The sequence below is a fragment of the Rhinolophus hipposideros genome (assembly GCF_964194185.1).
Source record: "Rhinolophus hipposideros genome assembly, chromosome: 4".
In the NCBI taxonomy this organism is placed as follows: Eukaryota; Metazoa; Chordata; class Mammalia; order Chiroptera; family Rhinolophidae; genus Rhinolophus; species Rhinolophus hipposideros.
This window is the reverse complement of record NC_138050.1, coordinates 30,935,033-30,953,760: the sequence shown is the minus strand read 5'-3', so window position 1 is coordinate 30,953,760 and position 18,728 is coordinate 30,935,033.

Genomic DNA, 18,728 nt, shown 5'->3' with positions numbered 1-18,728 from the left:
TAACAATTCTATTGGGTTCTTTTCCAAAACTGTACTTTTTTCATACTGTTACGTGCTTTCAATATGGTTTCTAGTTTTTTCATTTATGTTTTTGTTTTTCCAGGATTGGGAAGCTACTGAAATCTCTGCTGATCCCTACAAAAATGTCCAATATTTTAAAAATATAAGGGATATTGTCATTTTCCTGCAAAAAGCAGTAAAAACTGACACAAAATTCTAGCTTTAGGAAACATATTAATTAACCAAGTTGTCTCCAGTTATTGCATGCTGATTTATGCTTTACTGATTAGTTATGTTTATATTTGGTCTATTGAAGACAAAGGGACATGAAATTTTATCTAATACATGCAACTCATTTGATATTCAATATCTTTGAATCACGGAGTCCATCTGGGGAAAATCATAAAAGGGGTCCTCATGAGTAATAAGGAAGTGTCTCCCTCAATAACAATTTTTTTTTTGAGTTTTGGTCTTTGCCAGCTTTCTTGTAGAATGTACATACCACTGAATTTTTCTTATTTCTCACCTGATTCTTGAGTATTTGACTTTGCCTTCCTTAAACTTCTCTCCATACTCGTATCCTTGAACCAAGGTAGAAGGAAGATGTTTTGAATAATATGCATTCAGTTCAATTTCTACCTGTGTTTCTCCATCTTCTTTTGCTGCATTTGGGGCCCAATATCAACAGCAGGTAGGTATGATTTAAATGTGTCTTAAGGAGATGGAGACAATAGGAAGTTTGGTTAGAGATGATTTATTTTTATCAGTGTTAGAGTGGCACTTTAAAACATATTTTAAAACAGAAACCTCTGTGTTCCCCAGACTTATAGTAATCTAAATAATAATGTCCTCTGTCTATTGCCCAGAAGAGCTAATGTGAATGGAGCAATTTATGAGAATAATAATTTTTATTGGAACACTGGTCTAATGAAAGTCTTTCACTGAATCAGCATCAGAAGTCTCCTTTTCCCTGAAAATAAATGAATGAAGTAGGTCGAGGTGGTAAATCTAGACCAATAAGTTTTGCTGTTAAGACAATCCTGAAACAAAGTATTTCAGTTCTAGTAAGCAGACACCAACCCTTTGCATTGTGTTTGAGATCTGCAGCTGAATATGGCTTTGAAGTGAGCAGACAAAAGCGGTGACAGATTCAAAAGAACTAACCCATTGTACACAGTGCGAGTGTGTGCTAAGGAAGGAAAGGGGCTGCCTTTTGTACCAGTGGTTAATTATCAGAAGGGTAGTTTGGATCCTTGTTTTTGGAATTAGAACTTACAGTTACCATTTATATTTAAAAACTTTACAGAGATTTTCTTACTTTATAGTAAAGTTTCTGATAAAAATGTACAAATTCAAGCAGCTACATAGGCAGTCTGCCATTTTAAGTTAGCTGTTCCACTTCCATACAGCATAAGAAGTCACTTTATTGTGCAATTACTTTCTAAAAGCACAGATTTTTTTCCCCCTTCTTCCGCCTCCCCCAAACTCTGGTTCAAGCCGTTGTTTCTCAGTCTAGTTGTGTAGGACACAGCTCCCTGGCCCATGCTGGTGGTATTATGAGCCTTGTGATCTCCCGACCCCATCCCCCCAGGCATTCGTCGCTGACTGTTGGTCTCTCACAGCAGCTCAAGGCAGAGCTCTCCGACTGCCGGCCACTCACACCGGCCACCGGCCGCTTCTGGCAGCACATGGTAGCCCATGACAGCCTAGCTCCAGGGAGAGCTGTTGTTCACAATCTAAGCTATAGGGAGTGCAACTCACTGGCCCCTGTGGGAATCGAACCAGCGACCTCGGCGTTAGGAGCACCGGCACTCCAACCACCTGAGCCACCAGGCTGGCCCTAAAAGCACAGATTTAAGGTAAAGTCCGTAATCACTCATGGCAAACTCAAATTAAAGCTAATTGGATTTCCATAAAGCATTGCTTGTATGGATTACTTAGGCATAGGAAGAGGTAAATTTAATAGGACAATACTCCAGTATCTCTGGGTATGTTGGATAATGTTCAGGATGTAGGGTGGACAAGATGAATTATGCTATAGGACAGATCAGTCTCTTCCTCCTAATACATGTTGACTCTAGTTTTTTCTTTCTATACCTTATAATCCACAGTTCCACCCAAGTTTAGGTACCAACATGAAGGAGGTATTCAATGTTTAGGGAGTGAATGAATGAATAGTTAAATGATTAAATAGAAATATCAGCTGTGAAAACTATTTTTTATAATAAATTAATCTTACAGATTTTATTCTGAGGATAAAGATATATGCTAAAGGAATACTTATTTATTTCCTAACCAAAAAAAGTTGATTTAAAAGTCATTTTCTGTGGCAGCCAAATCTTTGTAGATTGCTAGCTACCATTGGATCAAATTGGAGAAGGTCAAGGACCTTCTCCAAACTCCTCAGTAGGCATCAAAAGGGTATTTAAAATCTTTTTCACTTTACTTTCATTTGTTTAAAAGTCATTAAGATGTAAGATTTATCCTCAATAGGCATCAAAAGGGTATTTAAAATCTTTTTCACTTTACTTTCATTTGTTTAAAAGTCATTAAGATGTAAGATTTATTTATAATTGCATAAAATGCTTCTGATTCTAAAGTAGTAAGGGTATTTTATTTTACAGTTCATTTATTCTTCATGAATGAGTTTTTATTTTTAAATAGTTATAAATGTTTTGGAGAAAAATATGCTGAACATATTTGTATATTCTTCTTGAATGTTATTTTGTTTTAGTTCACTTTTCCATCAGTTTAGAGTTTTGGACAGTGCTACTGCACGTGCTATCATTGATTTTAAGATGTGTGATTTTTTCTGAAATGCTTCTACAAGAAAGTGACTGAAATGATGAGTCTGAAAGAGAATGCCAACAAACATATTCAGTGGAGGATTCCAAGTAGAAGTCAAAATTTTTGCCAGTGAAGCCAGAGATGATCTTGGAATGAAGCTGAAACCAAATAATAAAATGCTCAAATACTGAGGACTTTCACTGTTTTTCATAGCTTGCAATATTGAGCAAAATATCCTATAAAAAGTTCTCACAAATTGAACTATCATGAGATTGAAAAAGAAATACATGAGAGAATTACAGTTTGAGAAACGAGGGAATTATATGGTATTTTATAAAGTACAGTTATGATATATCATAAGATTTTCTTGGATTTGCTTAGCATTAAAAAATTTTAGGGATTCCCAGACACTTGATTATTATAGTATTGGTAGTATGGTATGTGTGTTGAAAAAGTTGAAATTTTAAATGGTCTTATGACTTATCCTGTATTACTCAGTTGGTAAATGGTAGAACATGAATTAGAATTAAGATTTTGGGGTGCCAAATTATACCATGAGCATCACTTCTATATACAACCCAGCCCTTGACCACAAGTACAATTTCACTGCAAGTGGCCATCAAAAACATTTTACATGATTTCTCTAAGTTCCTGTAACTTATTTTCTCTGCCTTCAAGATGTTCTACATATGACCAGGCTCTATTTTTCCCATAATAATGACAATAAGGCTAACCTCTTCACCCTTCCATGAAAATTCTGTTTCCAGAAAGTATTACAAAAATTTAGTCACTTTATTAGTGATTTGGTAAAAGACTGTTAGCCATCTCACTAGTATCCATCTCTGAATTCCTTGTCTCTTCTACCTTCACAAAGAAACAGCCACATAACATTCCCATTCCCTAACAAGTTCTGCCCACAGAAAGTGCTGTGGAGTCTTTTCAAGGAATTTGTTACACATGTAGTACTCAACTATGCAAGGAAATCTGATGGGACAATTTCTATATGTTATTGGAGCACATCACGTTTTTGACGTTATACATGTAACACTATATCTAGTCTGGTATATTACTCTAATTTTTTTATTATCAAAGTGTTAATTTTTTAAACTAGAACACAAATTCAATATGAAGATCAAATTAGTAGGTTATTAAAGACGTACTAGACCTTAAATGGCAAAATGCACTTTTTTTTCTTTTGGACTAAAAGTTTTCTCATTTAAAAAGTTCTTAATTTTATTGAATATTTTATGATTCAGATTTACAATATAGAAAGTATATAGGGAAAAAAATGCTTGCTCTCCCCCGCCCCCCCGACTCTCCAGTTTTGCTCTCCAGAAGCGCCATTATCAGTGATTATTTTGTGCTTCTTTCGAAAGTTACTATTTTTTTTGCACAAATGTGTCTCCTTTTTTCACATTGTTATAGATTGCATTTTCCCACTAATCATCAGCAAGTAAACACAAATCTACCTCAGTTCTTAATATTCTGTAATATAATAACTTTTATTTCCATTGAAGTTATATGTGTGCACATAGTTAATAGAGTTAAATTCAGTTATTACAAAACAGTACTCCTTGCTATTTCTTATTCATCAGATGCAATCATATTAAAAATTCTAAGTTAATGTACTAATTTTTAAATCTCTAAATAGCATGTTTATATTTCTACAACTCGCTGTTTCACTTTTAGGCTTTGACCCTATATAAAGTTTATATATTAACTTTTTCCTTTGGAAGATGAGAATTTCTCTTTCACCCATACACCCTACACCTACCACACAACTGTAACTGCAGTCAGTTGTCCTTCAAATATTACATTTCTGCTTGTATCAATATTCAATGGTTTTATTACATAGTTGTATAAACACTACTCAAGTCTGATCATGAAGTGTACTACGAATACTTTTCCTATACAATAAAATTGTTCTTTTTTTTGTTTTTCATTTTTTATGTACTTAGAATTAATAAAGCCTAAAGCACTCCCCCAAGTACATAAATCTTCTCTCAAAATATTAAATATATTATATACCATAATGATTTTATTTTCCCAAAAACAACCTCTCTGGGAACTTTCTGGCCTGTTCCAATCTGGACTGGGTTGGCATATATTTTGAAATCTTACTCCAACACCATTCTTGGGGATGGGTAGCTCCTTGACCTTTTTATTATGTTGTTTCCCAGTGTTCTGGATTCTATGGCTTCTCATATTTATATATATATACAGACACACACACACATATATACATATATATACATGTACATATATATATGAGAATATATATACATATATTCTCTTATTTTGTTATGGGAAAGAGGTCTTTAGAGAGACATTTTAAAGACTTTTCATGTTTTTAAAAAAAAATCTTATTCTATCTGAACTCTTAGAGATAATTTGGCTGGAGATAGAATTCTAGGTAGGATGTTATTTTCCCTCAGAATTTAAAAGACATTTTTCCACTGTCTTCCAGCATCTAGTATTGTTATTGAAAAGAAGAACACCATCTTAATTCTTGATACTTTATATGAAATTCATGGTTTTCTTTCTAAAAGTTTATAAAATCTTCTTTGTCACAAGTTTTCTGAAATGCCACAGTCATGAGTCAAATATGTACTTCTAATCTGGAAACTCATGGGAACATTTCTTGAATTATTTTTAATATTTTTTCTTTTTGTTTACTTCATTTCTCTCTTGCTAGATCTTCTGTTATCCATATATTGGATTTCTAGACTAAACCTCACATTTTCTTATATTTTTCTCATAAATTTTTCTTTTTTTTTTTCTTTTCACTTAACTTTCAAGAATGTTTTCTCAATCAATTCTTCCATGAGTTTTCCAAGAGTTTTTGGTTCCACATATTTCCTTCTTATAGCTGCTTATTCTTGTTTCTTAGATAAGGTATAGTCAGTCTTCACTTAGTATGATAGTGAAGGATTGTTAAAATAACCATGCAAACAGAAACAATGCAAAGCAATCTTAATGATCGATGGGAAAAATGACAACTGTTCTGTAAACTTTAACATTTTTTCAAAACATTAACAATTTATATTATCACTTTTAAATATATAGGAAAATAAGAATTAATAAAATATATTTACTTAGTACACTGAAATTTAAAACATTGAAAATTAAAGTGTTTTTTATCTGAAAATAATCCTTGTCACCTTCTACTGATATAACTTACAATCCTAAATGAATATCTTTTCCCTGTCTTGACTTGTCATACTCCTTTCTAAATTTGGATCAGCTTCCAACCATCTATCCTTTGTGCTTTTGGTGTCATGAAATATCTCTGAGAGCCCTTTAATGTGAATTATTTTGCCAGCATCACTTCTCAGATATCTTCATCCTTTTCATCACAAACACTTTCACTACATAAAATGTTTGCCATTTATAATGTCCCCTTTTGTCTTAACCAATCTTTAGAAGGTAGGTACAAATTTCATAGCAGTATCCTTTTCTGCTCTAGCAACTTCATAAGATAGCTTAACATTAATCAATTCAGTCAATTTTTGAAACAATGAAACTAGCTATTCCTGGCAATAAAAGTTTACTCTTCTATTCCCAATAATCGTTTTCTTTTAATATGGCAGCTAATATGACATCATTAAATGACATCAAAGATTAATATGACATCTTCTAATATGACATCAACACTTTGACCTGAATGCTAGCCAAATTTTTTTTTTTAATTACAGTCTTCAATCCAACCATAAGCGACTTTCTGGTCCTAGTGCAATGTAATCTAAAAGATGTTGAAGAAACTTTACCTTGGTGTTTTTTTGTGTTTTTTTTTTTATTCGTTGGACTTTTACAGTGTGGTTCATGTAGGCTCCTTCCTATCTTGTTGGCTATCACCATTTCTAATGATATCACATTTCACTTACTGTGTTACATTTTTAATTTCATTGCTATACTTTCATCTTTGTTGGTCAATTAACCATTTCTTTTCATTAACCATTCTGGAAAATGACACATGGGTTTATCAGTGGGACACAAGGTTGCTGCAGAACTACAGGCTTTGCTGCCTGTGTGTGAGCAGATGTGCAGTAACCAACCATGGACAGACATTGAAAGAAGTGATGTGATTAGTCACTGATCATGACGTGCATCCATTATTACTTAGTGACTGTGGGCAGAGAACGAACAGAAAAGTTTGTATACTACGCAGTTACTCATAGTTAATGCAGGCGTACCTTGGAGTTATTGTGGATTTTGTTTCGGACAACAATAAAGTGAGTATCTCAATAAAGTGAGTCAAATGAGCGTTCCGGCTTCCCAGAACATATAAAAGATATGTTTACACTACATTGTAGTCTATTAAGTGTGCAATAGCATTACGTCTAAAAAAATTACATATGTTAGTTAAGAAAATATCTTATTGCTAAAAAATGCTAACCATCATCTGAACAGTGAGTTGGTGAGTCATAATCTCTTTGCCGATGGAGGGTCTTGCCTTGATGTTGATATAAATGCAACATCTGTGAAGTACAATAAAGCGAAGCACAATAAAATGACGTATGCTTGTATGCCAGGTAACTGAAATCTGAACTGTCTTACCAAGGGCCTGGTGTTATAAACTAAACTGTGTAACTGATATTCACGCATATTGGAACAATGCAAAGTGAGAACTGCTTGTGCGTCTCTTATTTCCACAAGAGCATTAAGATAGTATTTAAACGATTTTCCCATTGTTTCCTCCAACTTACTCTTCTCCATATCAGTTTGTCTGCTCTTTACCTGTTTTTGGTTTATTTTGTTCTCTGCTTTGATATTAGATATTTGTCTGATCTGTTTGTATATAAGACTGGGGCACTAAAAACTCATGTGTAGCGTTTATTAACGTGGCCTTCACTGCTGGGTGATCTGGCTGGGTCATTTATTACAGAATATTCAATATTAATGCCTTTAAGTCTTATGTTTTATGATGGCCAGAGTCCCCAGGAAACACTTTTCAAATGTATTTTATGGAGAGTAGAGTATGCACCTTGCTATACATCTAGTGTATACTTGTCTCCTAGGAGTTGTGCAGGAGAGAAGGCCCATTTTCCATTAACTCCCATATTTTCATTTCGGTACCTTTATTTGTAACCATGCTAGTCCAGAGACATGCTGTTTTAGTCTCTCCAGAGAATAAAGCTCCAATGTTTTGCTAAGGTGAAGGATGGACAGTCAGACCCCTGCTGTTTTTAGCCCCACCTTAACTCTACTTCGAAACATCCATTACATCACCAGTTCCAGAGCTTATTTGGGCTGGCACATTGTGATTTCTGTCACTCCTTGACTTTCCCCATTGCTAGCTTAGGATCCAACTTTCCCTGGTCACGTAACCTGTTCACTGCTCTCTAGTTTTCTAAATTTGGTTGCAATTTTCCCGTTTCTTTGTCCTTGTGGTTTTATTGTTTTTAAAGGAAAAACTTTATTGTCATTTTAGTGAGGCTTTCTGAGGGAGAAATGGTTAAATGTACGCAGTCAATTCACCATCTTTAATTTGAAGCCTCTCATTTAAAAAATAATATACTAATGGGTATTTTTTAATACCTTATACTAAATTCTTAACCAAAGTAAAGTAGGAAATTGAATCTAATATATGGATAGGAGATGATAAAGCTATAGCTTTAATTCTTTTCTTATTTTGCCTGCTTTCATAGAATAAAAGATTTGATATTTCTACCTATTTTGTTCTAGAGACGTTAACAAAGGCTTTACTATTTTTCTATCAGTGATCTTTATGCTTTCATTATCATAGCCATATACAATCAACCATAAATATTGTAAGAGCATTTTGTGTAAGAGATTTATAACACTTTCTTACAATGGTTTCGGTAGCCTTATTCAACTGAATCTCCCCGCATTTTCAATAACCCTCTTAATATATTCTGTCATCCCCATCTGTTTTGATTTAATGTTGATTATACAGACATGCCGTGCTGCAAGAAGCCACCTGATCACTTCAGCAGTATGTTATGCGTGCATTAGACTCAAGGTATTTTCAGAAATGAAACATAAAACTGCTATTGTTAAATTATATCCATTTTATTAGGTTTCTCCTGGGTAAATTATGTAGACCTTCAGAAAATAAAACATCAGATATATTCAGAGACAATCACATCACTGCGTTTTAAACCAGTTCAATTTAACCTGCCACTAATTCCCTAACCAGCAATTCTCTGAGTGCATCCCTAGGGAAAATATATTGAACACAGTTGAAGGTTAAGGCAGAGGAGTACAGTGAGACTAGGAGGCAGCCAATCAGATGGCGAGGGTCTAAAGATCTGATGCCTCCAGGCAAACACCAAGCTGAGCTGGTTAGTCTCCTTTCATTGCAGACGAACACCACATACATGTCGTAAATGCTCCCTGTGTGGGCAGCAGCCACCAAGCAGACCCTGTAGCTAAGAAGAGAGGGATACATGCCCAAGCAATTCAGTCTGCACCACAGCCGACAAGACAGCGATATCCCTGTGCTGGAATGTTCTCATGCAAAGGTATGGGTTCTTTTTCATTGAGTTGCTATATTTTTTAAGGATTACGGAAAGCAGAGATGCTGGTGCTGGAGGAAGATCTCTCTGCTTTCTAGTAATGCTTTGTTCCTGTTCTCAGTGTAAATGCCAGCCTTTGAAGATGGGTAACCTCTGGGGGAGACGGTAATTAGCAGAATAAAGGAACACTTTACGTTGCTTAAGCTGACTGTGTACAGACCTTTATTAGAACAGACTCTTTGTTATTGTTGCTATTGTTCTGAAGGTAAACTGGCTAAAAATGCAGCTTTAAATCATCACATTCTGCTAAGTCTATAACTAAAGAGACCCAGGGAACGAACTAGGGGGCAGGAGGGGGGCAGGGAAAGTAGGGGGGCTACATATCTTGAAGGTTGCTGTAATTCATCTAGCTATCTACCAGCTTCAGAGAGAAAAAGGACCACACTGCTGATCTAAAGTAGAGAAAGAGAATTTTGTCACTGAAGGTTCCTCTATGCTTTTGACACAAGTTTTATAAAGAACACTTTGCATATTTTCATCGGCTTAATAATTAAGATGCCTTAATTATCATTTATTACTGACAGCTGGTGTAATCGTCTAGCAGTTATCCGCATATTAGCAGCTCTTGTTTTAGTGGACCAGGTAATAGGAAGGATAATTTAATATGTTACAGAGTAACAAAAGACCCATGAGAAACATATTGCATTAGGTGAGGCAGGAGATTGCTTTGTGGAGCTTTTATGTTTTGGAGTGAGTCCCTTCTTTTGTCTCTCCTCTGCATCAATTATCTGTTAGAAGGAATGGATAAAACAGGGACTTCCATCATGTACCATGTATTTAGGGTAACACAATTATTTCTTCTGTACATTAGGCAATACTTAATTTATGTCTAAGACATTAAATCGTAGCCACATGGAAAGGTTTCCCTGGCAAGTTGTTCATTATCCTCCACGGGACACTGGAAATCACACATCAGTGGGTTATCAATGGTGGCCTGAATGAAGTTGAGATAAACTGTTGTCCCAGGGAGCAGAAATGAATACAAGGTATGCTTGGCTTCATTTTCCAGTTATCTCTCAAAGGCATGGCTCATTAACATTTTAATCTTCATAGTTAATTATCAGGGCGAACGTTTTCATATCACATCTCTGAAAGCTCTCCTAAGTAATGCAGATTCTTTGTGTAGTTATTTTTTTAAAGAGGGGAAATATTTAGGCAATGGTTATAGTTTCTAAATTGCCAGGCCACTGGTATTTTTCGTTCTTGTTTTTATTCATTTATTTATTATTTATGGTCTGTGGCGTTAAATACACTTTGCCCCTGTAACATCGTCAGTTATGCTATTATGATACACTTTGTGATTTTCAGTTTCTCTAAATATTTACAAGGTACACGATTTTATTTACAAATGTCACACAAGTAAAACTAATATGTATAGATAATATTTAAAAATCACTATTTAAACTTGAAAATTTACTATATTTAGTTATATATAACACATAACTAATGATAATAAAATATTGTAAAAATTAAAATTCTAAATTTTAAGATTTAAAAACTCATTTCAAATAAAAATAAGAATATTTTTTCATATATGTGAAATTTTTGATTTATTTATTTCTATATTTAAAAGCTATTTCTTTGGAGAAGGTGAAATTAACTAATTAACGGGATGACCATAGGGAGTTTATTAGTAATTTTGATGAATGGGAATGGGAATATAGGAATTAGTAGTATTTTACAGAAGAGAATACAGAAGGATAATATCTTGTGTAGTTGAGCTATGAGAAGTGTTCTGACACCTGAGATGATATAAAATTTATTTCTATGAAAGGAAGAATAAAAAGAACAGTCAAGATGTAATCTTAGACAATAGGGTTAGAGTCAACAAAGCCTTTTAAGACATCAGGAGATGGCTTAAAGGGAATGAATGAAAGCAAAAGGAGGGGCATTGCACTCTAAAGCAGCGTCGAGAAAATAATGGACCTAGACTGGCCTTTGGCACCAGACAGACCTGGATGAAATGCCAGCGCTGCCACCTACTCCCTGTGTACCCTGGGTAAATTAGCCCCACCCAGCTGGTTTGTGAGAGTGAGAAGGAGTCCACATAATCATAAGTAGTTCACGTAAATATGAGAAGGGTGTAATTTAAAAGATATGATATCTAAGTCGATTGTGAGCCTGTTAGGACTGAGTGGAGACGCGATAACTCCTTATACTTAGAAGAGGGGATTGACTACAGCAGACGAAGGAGAAAAGCCCTTCCTTCTTAGTTCTTCTCTGGCCTCTACCCCCTCTATTCCATCTCCCCAATAATGTCCAAGCAACTACCTTTGAGAGAATCGCCTTCAGTGTAATGCTTTGAATCCTATTTAAATGCAAATTGCCTTGGCACAACTACTTTAAGATATTATTATTCCTTGGTCTTCTGGAAGGACGTGAGAGCAGATGCTGATAGGAGAATGCTGAGTAGGAGAGAGATTTTTTTTTTTTAAGTGAAGGGTGGGGAGTTCAAGGCAAAAGAGATGCTATTGAGAGAGGAAGAGCTAATTGGAGAGTCTAGCAGCCGGGAAATGTATCCTACCAGGGTAACTTAATAAATACCTACAGAGAGATCAGGTCAACGAGGAGCATAAAATGAGGTTGAGGGTCCAAAATAAAGTGGAACGCCTAGGTAGGCAGCAGTTTGGCGAGAAGCATGATACATACACACTTTGTTTTTCTTGATCACCTATGAGGATGATTGCTGCCAGCAGTGACTTCATGCTGTTCGTAGGAAGAACTTATTTACTGGCTTGAAGGGAAATAAACAAGGGGAAAGGAAATAAAATTTAAGGGACAGAGCAGATTTTATTTTTATGGCATAATCATTTTTGCCAGAGTGCATGTCAGGAGATAAGGTGAAGGACAGCTCTGTTGAAAACTAACTGGCTGTCTGCATGCTCAACTTAGATCAAAACATAAACCATCAATATAGCCTCTGAGCTGAATGACCTCCACATTTGCGGAAACCTCCAGACTCTCCCAGCTTGAGGTAACTCAAAAGAACCTCCTAGATTTTCTCAAACTTGAATTTACTCCCATTTACACCTATACTCCCATCTGTTTAGGAATGATTATGTCTAGAGGAGGTTGTATGTCACTTGAGCACCAAATGTTTAGGGCACTGCCCAGGCAGGAGGTAAAAGAGAGGGTTCTGGTGTTCCCAGGTCATTCCCACTCACTGACCAGTGTCTTAAATTCTACCTTGAAACCACTGAAATGCAAACACCTGTGGATGAACTAACACTATAAAAAGCTATTTTAACTTTTCTGCCTTTTAATATTCTGCCTTCTTTTTCTATAGTTTTGGGCATGTTTATTTGTTTCCTTCAACAGATTGAAGTTCTTTCAGGAAAAGGATAGAGTCTGACTTCAAATTTACCATTGCCGAGCAAAAGGCCTGTGACCTAGAAAATACTACACTAATATTTTTTCATCTCATTAACACAATTCATTTCCCAAGAAACCCATCAATGTGTGCCTATTGAACCACAAAGCTACCCAAGTTACCTGAAGAATAAAGGGGCCAAATTAATAGCCTCCATTTGAGTTTTCAATACAATCTGTGAATTAGGGAAATTTTACCTTTGTTCCACATCTCTCAGCAGCCTCAGATCAATGTATCTTGGCACCCTCATGGTTCTGCTAATACCAGAGGACAGTTTATGCCCAAGCAAATCTAATAAGTCCATACTGATGTGGTAATAGGTTACTCTCGTTAATATAGGAGCTATGTCCAGAATGTGCAATGTCAGGGAAAGCTGGTAAGAAGGCTGCAAAGGGACATTGGAAGTATCTGCCAGCTACTGGGACGTGGAGGTTGACTTCTAAGAGGGACAAAGGATACAGACTATAGAGCAGGAGCTCTAGCCAGGCAGTGAGCTGGGTTTCTGGAGTCAGATGAAGGACTTCTAAAATGAGTCGGGATGACCAATCCCTCTCTCATCTTCAGAGAACATAGAAAGCCTCTTCTTGGACATTGTATGAATAGTCCTGTTTCATCCCTCACAATTTTGTAAATCCTTCTTACGACTTTTCAAAATCTTTGTTATAGACTGGGAAAGGAAGCCAACTGTATGTTTTCTTTACTATGCCTAAAGTGATGATGCGATGGTACCTGCCTGTTAACAACAAGACCTGTGTTATGATAAAATGATGCAGGTCATGGAAAACAATGGAGGGATTTTGCTGGAATGTTACAAAAAAAATAAAAAGTTGATCATTTGATGATGATCATCATCATTTGATGATGTCATGAAAGGATCATTTCATGATGATGATCATGAAAGGAGGTAGCTTTGAGGTTAATGACCTGTGATTCAATCAGCTTAAGATGTTATCCTTCCCCCACCCCCCACTCCTTAAACTCTACCATTAGAATTTTTCCTATGGGCAGACACAGGAAAACATTTGTAGGCTCATTGGGTGGACATTCAGCTTCCTCTTGAACTACAGGGGGATTCTAGTCCATTCATATTTCGTTCACAGAAACATTTGAGCTCCCTTCCCCCAACACCATGAGAATAGATGGTGACCGTTGTACAGTATAATTTCCAAAGTGTCTCTCTAGAACACACTCAGCCTGTCCTTAGAGAAAAAAACAAGAAGCACTAAAAGAAGAAAAAAAAAAAAAAGACTCTGAACAAGTCAAAACGTGTATTGAAAATTAAAATATTGTTCCCAGCATGGTCTTACAAGTACGTTACTTAAGGCTCACATATGCCTCACTAAATTCAATCCCTTCCAAAATGTGGTATGATAGAATATGAACTTTCCACTTAAGTGGACCTCAGTTCAATTCCTTACTGTACCATTTTAGTAGCTGATCAATCAAATGAGACTGATATCTATCTACTCTGTATTTCACTTGAAGTTTAAATTGGATAATATTAAGTATCTATGATGCCATCTGTTGCAGAGTAGACATTTAATAATTTGGAAACAATTATTTCTGTTCCAGAGTCTAGTTCAAATGTGATGCTTTGCATAGGATAAAGGAAACATTCCTAATCCGACATCTGCCTGTTAGCAGCTTTGCCTCCTACCCTGATCAATCCACTACCTATTTCTCCAACCTTATTCACTGGCAATACTTGAGGTTCACAAATGCTGTATGCTATTTTAGTCTGCATTCCACTATATTTGCCTTTACATGTGTTCTTTCCTTGACATGAAATGCTGCATTTCTCCCTCCTCCCATTTCCCAGAAATCTCCTCTTCGTCATTGAACACATAGCTCAAAGATGGTATGCTTTTTCTCAGTGATATTCTTTGTACCTTAATAAGGTAGCTAATATTTGATGATTCTTACTATTTGCCAGGTGCTCTTTTAGGTAAAAATTTTGCACAACTTATCTAATTCAATACTGAAATTCATTATTGCACTCATCATAATAGATTGTCTGTCTTCCCCAGTATATTTTGATCTATTTGAGTGTAGAAAAAGTGTTTAATATAACTTGAATGAATGAATGAATGAATGAATGAATAGCAAGATAGATGGGTAGAAGAAGATAGAGTGGATAAATGTCTTTTAGAGGATGTGAAACTGCTTTCTGAGGTGGGCCAATATTTCAGGGAGAAAACTGTAATAAAGCCCAGGAATTTTAGAGAAGATACTACGTAAACAAATAAACAATAACAAACGTAAACCAGAATGGACTGATGGAGATTGAAGAGGTAACTGCAGTTTGGTCTGATAGAAAACATTGAAAATAAGAACAGAAAAGCTAGTTTAGGGCGTTCCTGTAGAAAGTGTCCAGGACTGCATTTAGCATGGCTTTCAGTTACCAATGAAACTAGCCAGAGAGGTCTAGATAGAAAAAGAACCAATACTTCTGGAATTATAACACTGTATTCGGATTAGCACTTTCTTAGATTTAGGCCATATGCTAAGCACATCACATGAATTGACTCATTAAACTTACTTTTTAAAAATCCAAGATAAGAGGGATATTGTAAACCCCATTTTATAGATGAGACAACAGAGAGGCAGCCAGACTTGACTATGAAGTTGGAAATTAGAAAGCTTGGATTTGAACCCAAGTTTGCCTAACTCTAATGTTCATACCCTTTATATTCTGCTATCCTGGCTCTTTAAACGGTGGGAGATGGCTCAGGCTAGAGAAAAGGTAAATTACTTTGGAAGAAAAAACAAGACAATGAAGAGATTGTAAACAAAGAGAACTTAGATACCTGAGGAGACAGTCATCCATTCCATGTTCAACTAATTGAGGATTGTGAGATTTCCCTATCTATAGAGTATATCCCCTAAGAATCCCATTACTGTGAACACTGAGCACTAACCACTTATAGGGTTTGCATTTCTCTGGATGAGGGAGTAGGGAGAGGATGGGAGAGCAATTCAAGAAAACTGAAAGGGGAAAATCTATACATGCCATGACCATGAACGTTGGAGGCAAAAATTCTCCTTTCCTCTTTGACCGCATCCTTACTGTGAGTGTATGACTGTTGAAGTATGAGATAGAAATCAGGGGAGTGACAGTGCCAAGTTACGGCTCAGGGACCCATATGTTGGGTTACTGTCAGGGAGATTTGTCTGATTTTACCACTCTAACTCAGATAGTCATTGATGAAGGATTGTTTCTGGAGTCAGACAACAATCCAACAAGCCATATGTAATTGTCACATTTTACATAATTGAATTAAATATGTTTTTATCAGTTTGATAAAATAATAAGTTAACTAACATTTTGGGGAAGGTTTTATTATTTTATTCAGTATTTTTCATTTCACATTTTAAAGACATATGCTGTAAAATAGGTCTTGTTTACAAAATTTGGTTCAGATGTTGAATTTCTTCCACTGACACATTTTTTAAAAAAAATGAATCCATTATTTGGAGGAGAAAATTGGGTGGATGAGTAGATGGAAGTTTGTGTTTTATTTTGTTTCATTTGGTTTATATTCCCTTTGCTGACATTTTGATTAGAACACTATCTATCAAGGGAAAATATTTTGAAACATAACACATATAAATGTCACACATTGATTTTTCTAGAATTCATATCTATATCTATCTCTCATCACAAGTTTTTCTCCTCACACATTTTCAGATTCTTTCAGATAGCTAAATTTACAAACATATTTGTGGGGTTATTGTTCTTTTCAACCCATATCGTTTTCTTCCATTCTTGCCACTGCCTTAATTCACATTCTCAAATTTTTGGTTCAGATTATTGCAACAACCTGGTAACAGGTCTCTTGGCCCACCGCCTTCAACCTCTGCATAAAAGCCAGCATTCTCTTTCTGAAACACAAATGTACTCATGCTGGTAACTTCCTGAAACTTTTTGAGATAGCTCGTTGTTCTTAGAATAAAATCCAGCTTCCCTCAAGGCCTACAGTCTTTCTTGATCAGAAACATGAGATTTTCCCCTAACTGTCTCTGCATCCCCCCACTCTGCATTTCATACATTGTGAACTACGGGTAGGTTGTAAATATACCTTGTTATTTCACCACCCCGAGCCTTTCTGAATGGTGCTGCTTCTACCTGCGGCATATCCTCCAATCCCTCATTCCTGTCACTTCCCTACTCTTACCCCTAATACCTTCATTTTGGTTTGTCACAACTTCCAGCCATCCTCTGCTCATCCTTTCCACTGCTCACACACTTATACAGCATGGATTAGATGTCCTTCCTCTAATCTCATTTAACAGCCTATTCATATTTCTAACATATGGACCATGTTATATTTATGTTTGCCTGGTTCTCAATAAATGTCTGTGGAATGAATGAATGATTGAATGATGAAAAAAAGCAAGAATTCTCTACAATAAAAATGTACACAATTTCTATATATAACAAATGGAATCTATGAGAGGATCTGTAGATGAAATCAATATACTTTGTAAAGATTTGCCAAACTTAGGCAATCATCAGAAAATAAATTGAGATTTGAATCATTATCATTTTTTATTCTTGCTGTAAAATGTTGCCCATTAAATGCGCTTCCTTAAGACATACTTTTAAAATTTGCTAATATGGTATACATTTTATGTGTTGATAATCTGGTCTATACATTTGGTTTGGCTTCGTCATTTATTCAACAGTATTATTCTGTTAGAAGACAGCCGATAGGGTTCACAAATTTCTCAGAGGTCAACCTCTCATTGCAATAGTTGTTCTATCAACTAGTTGATAGATTCAAGTGGGTAGATTAAGCCTCCAAGAAATCACAAAGCTGTTGTAGCATTTATTTTAATAATTGCTGAAGGCTATTTAGTCTCTATTAAACTTGTATATACCCACCCCACCATTTTCCCCCATGACATTGACTTTTTGAAGAGAACAAAACAGTTGTCTCGTAAAATGTACTAGAATCAGGTTTTGTGTTGTTATTTCACTGAGATGATGTTTACCTTGTTTCTCATTATCTTTATCTCCTGTAAACTGGAAACTAGTTCTTACAGCTTGAATAGATACTGTTTATATGTTTTTGGCAAGACTGTACCCTAAGTGATGTTTTATATGTTTATATGTTGTCTGGAGTCACATACTTTCATGTTGTCAAACTTCAGTAATGCTGCATGTGATTTGTTGGTTAAGGTGGTGACTGCTAGATTATCCATTCCATTATAAAGAAAGGTTTCCTCTGTGCAATCATTAGGTAATCTGAAGGGTGGTAATTTGTCATTATTTGGGATATCTTGTTCCCCAAATAACCACTAGGTTTGTCCATATTCAAACGGCCTTAAACAATCTAAAGAGCTTATCTGCATAGATCTGTCTTGAATGTGTTCAAATAATGATCTATGAAAGAAGCATTTCACTAGAAATACCATTTATCCAATTCATTCCATCAGAAGAAATGCCAAAATCTTCCTAAAAATTAGTGTTAAATTAAGCTATCTACATTATAGAAAATATAGATGACATCATACATGATTACTGTGGAATTCTTTTTCTTGTCCTAATTATTAAATATACTACTGTATCTTTATCACCTAGGTGTAAACCCAAATCATATTTCTTCTGTTGAACCCCCAGAAATAATTAGAACAATATGGGGAACACCTGTTTTTCCAATAATTCCCTCAGAATATGAATCACTATGAATTGTAATGGGAGACCCAAGATGAAGACACACATTGTTTCGTTCCTTGTCTATTATAAACTCTCTAAAGGCAAGAACCATAATTCTGATTTTTTTGGAATAAAATTAGGGGCACAGGTGGAAATCATTCTGTGTAAGAACATGAGGACACAATGTCCTGAAGGTTAGGAGTAAAGAAAATATGAAACTGGGGAAATACAGTCACCTAAATGAAGGCAGTACTGAACTTGAGGAAGATAAAAGGTGGTTCACTAAGCTTTGGGGGACCTGCTATTCCAGAGGCTTCTACAAATTCTCTTTTCCCACCAGTATTTTCTAGTTATATGCAAGTTCCAAAGAGAA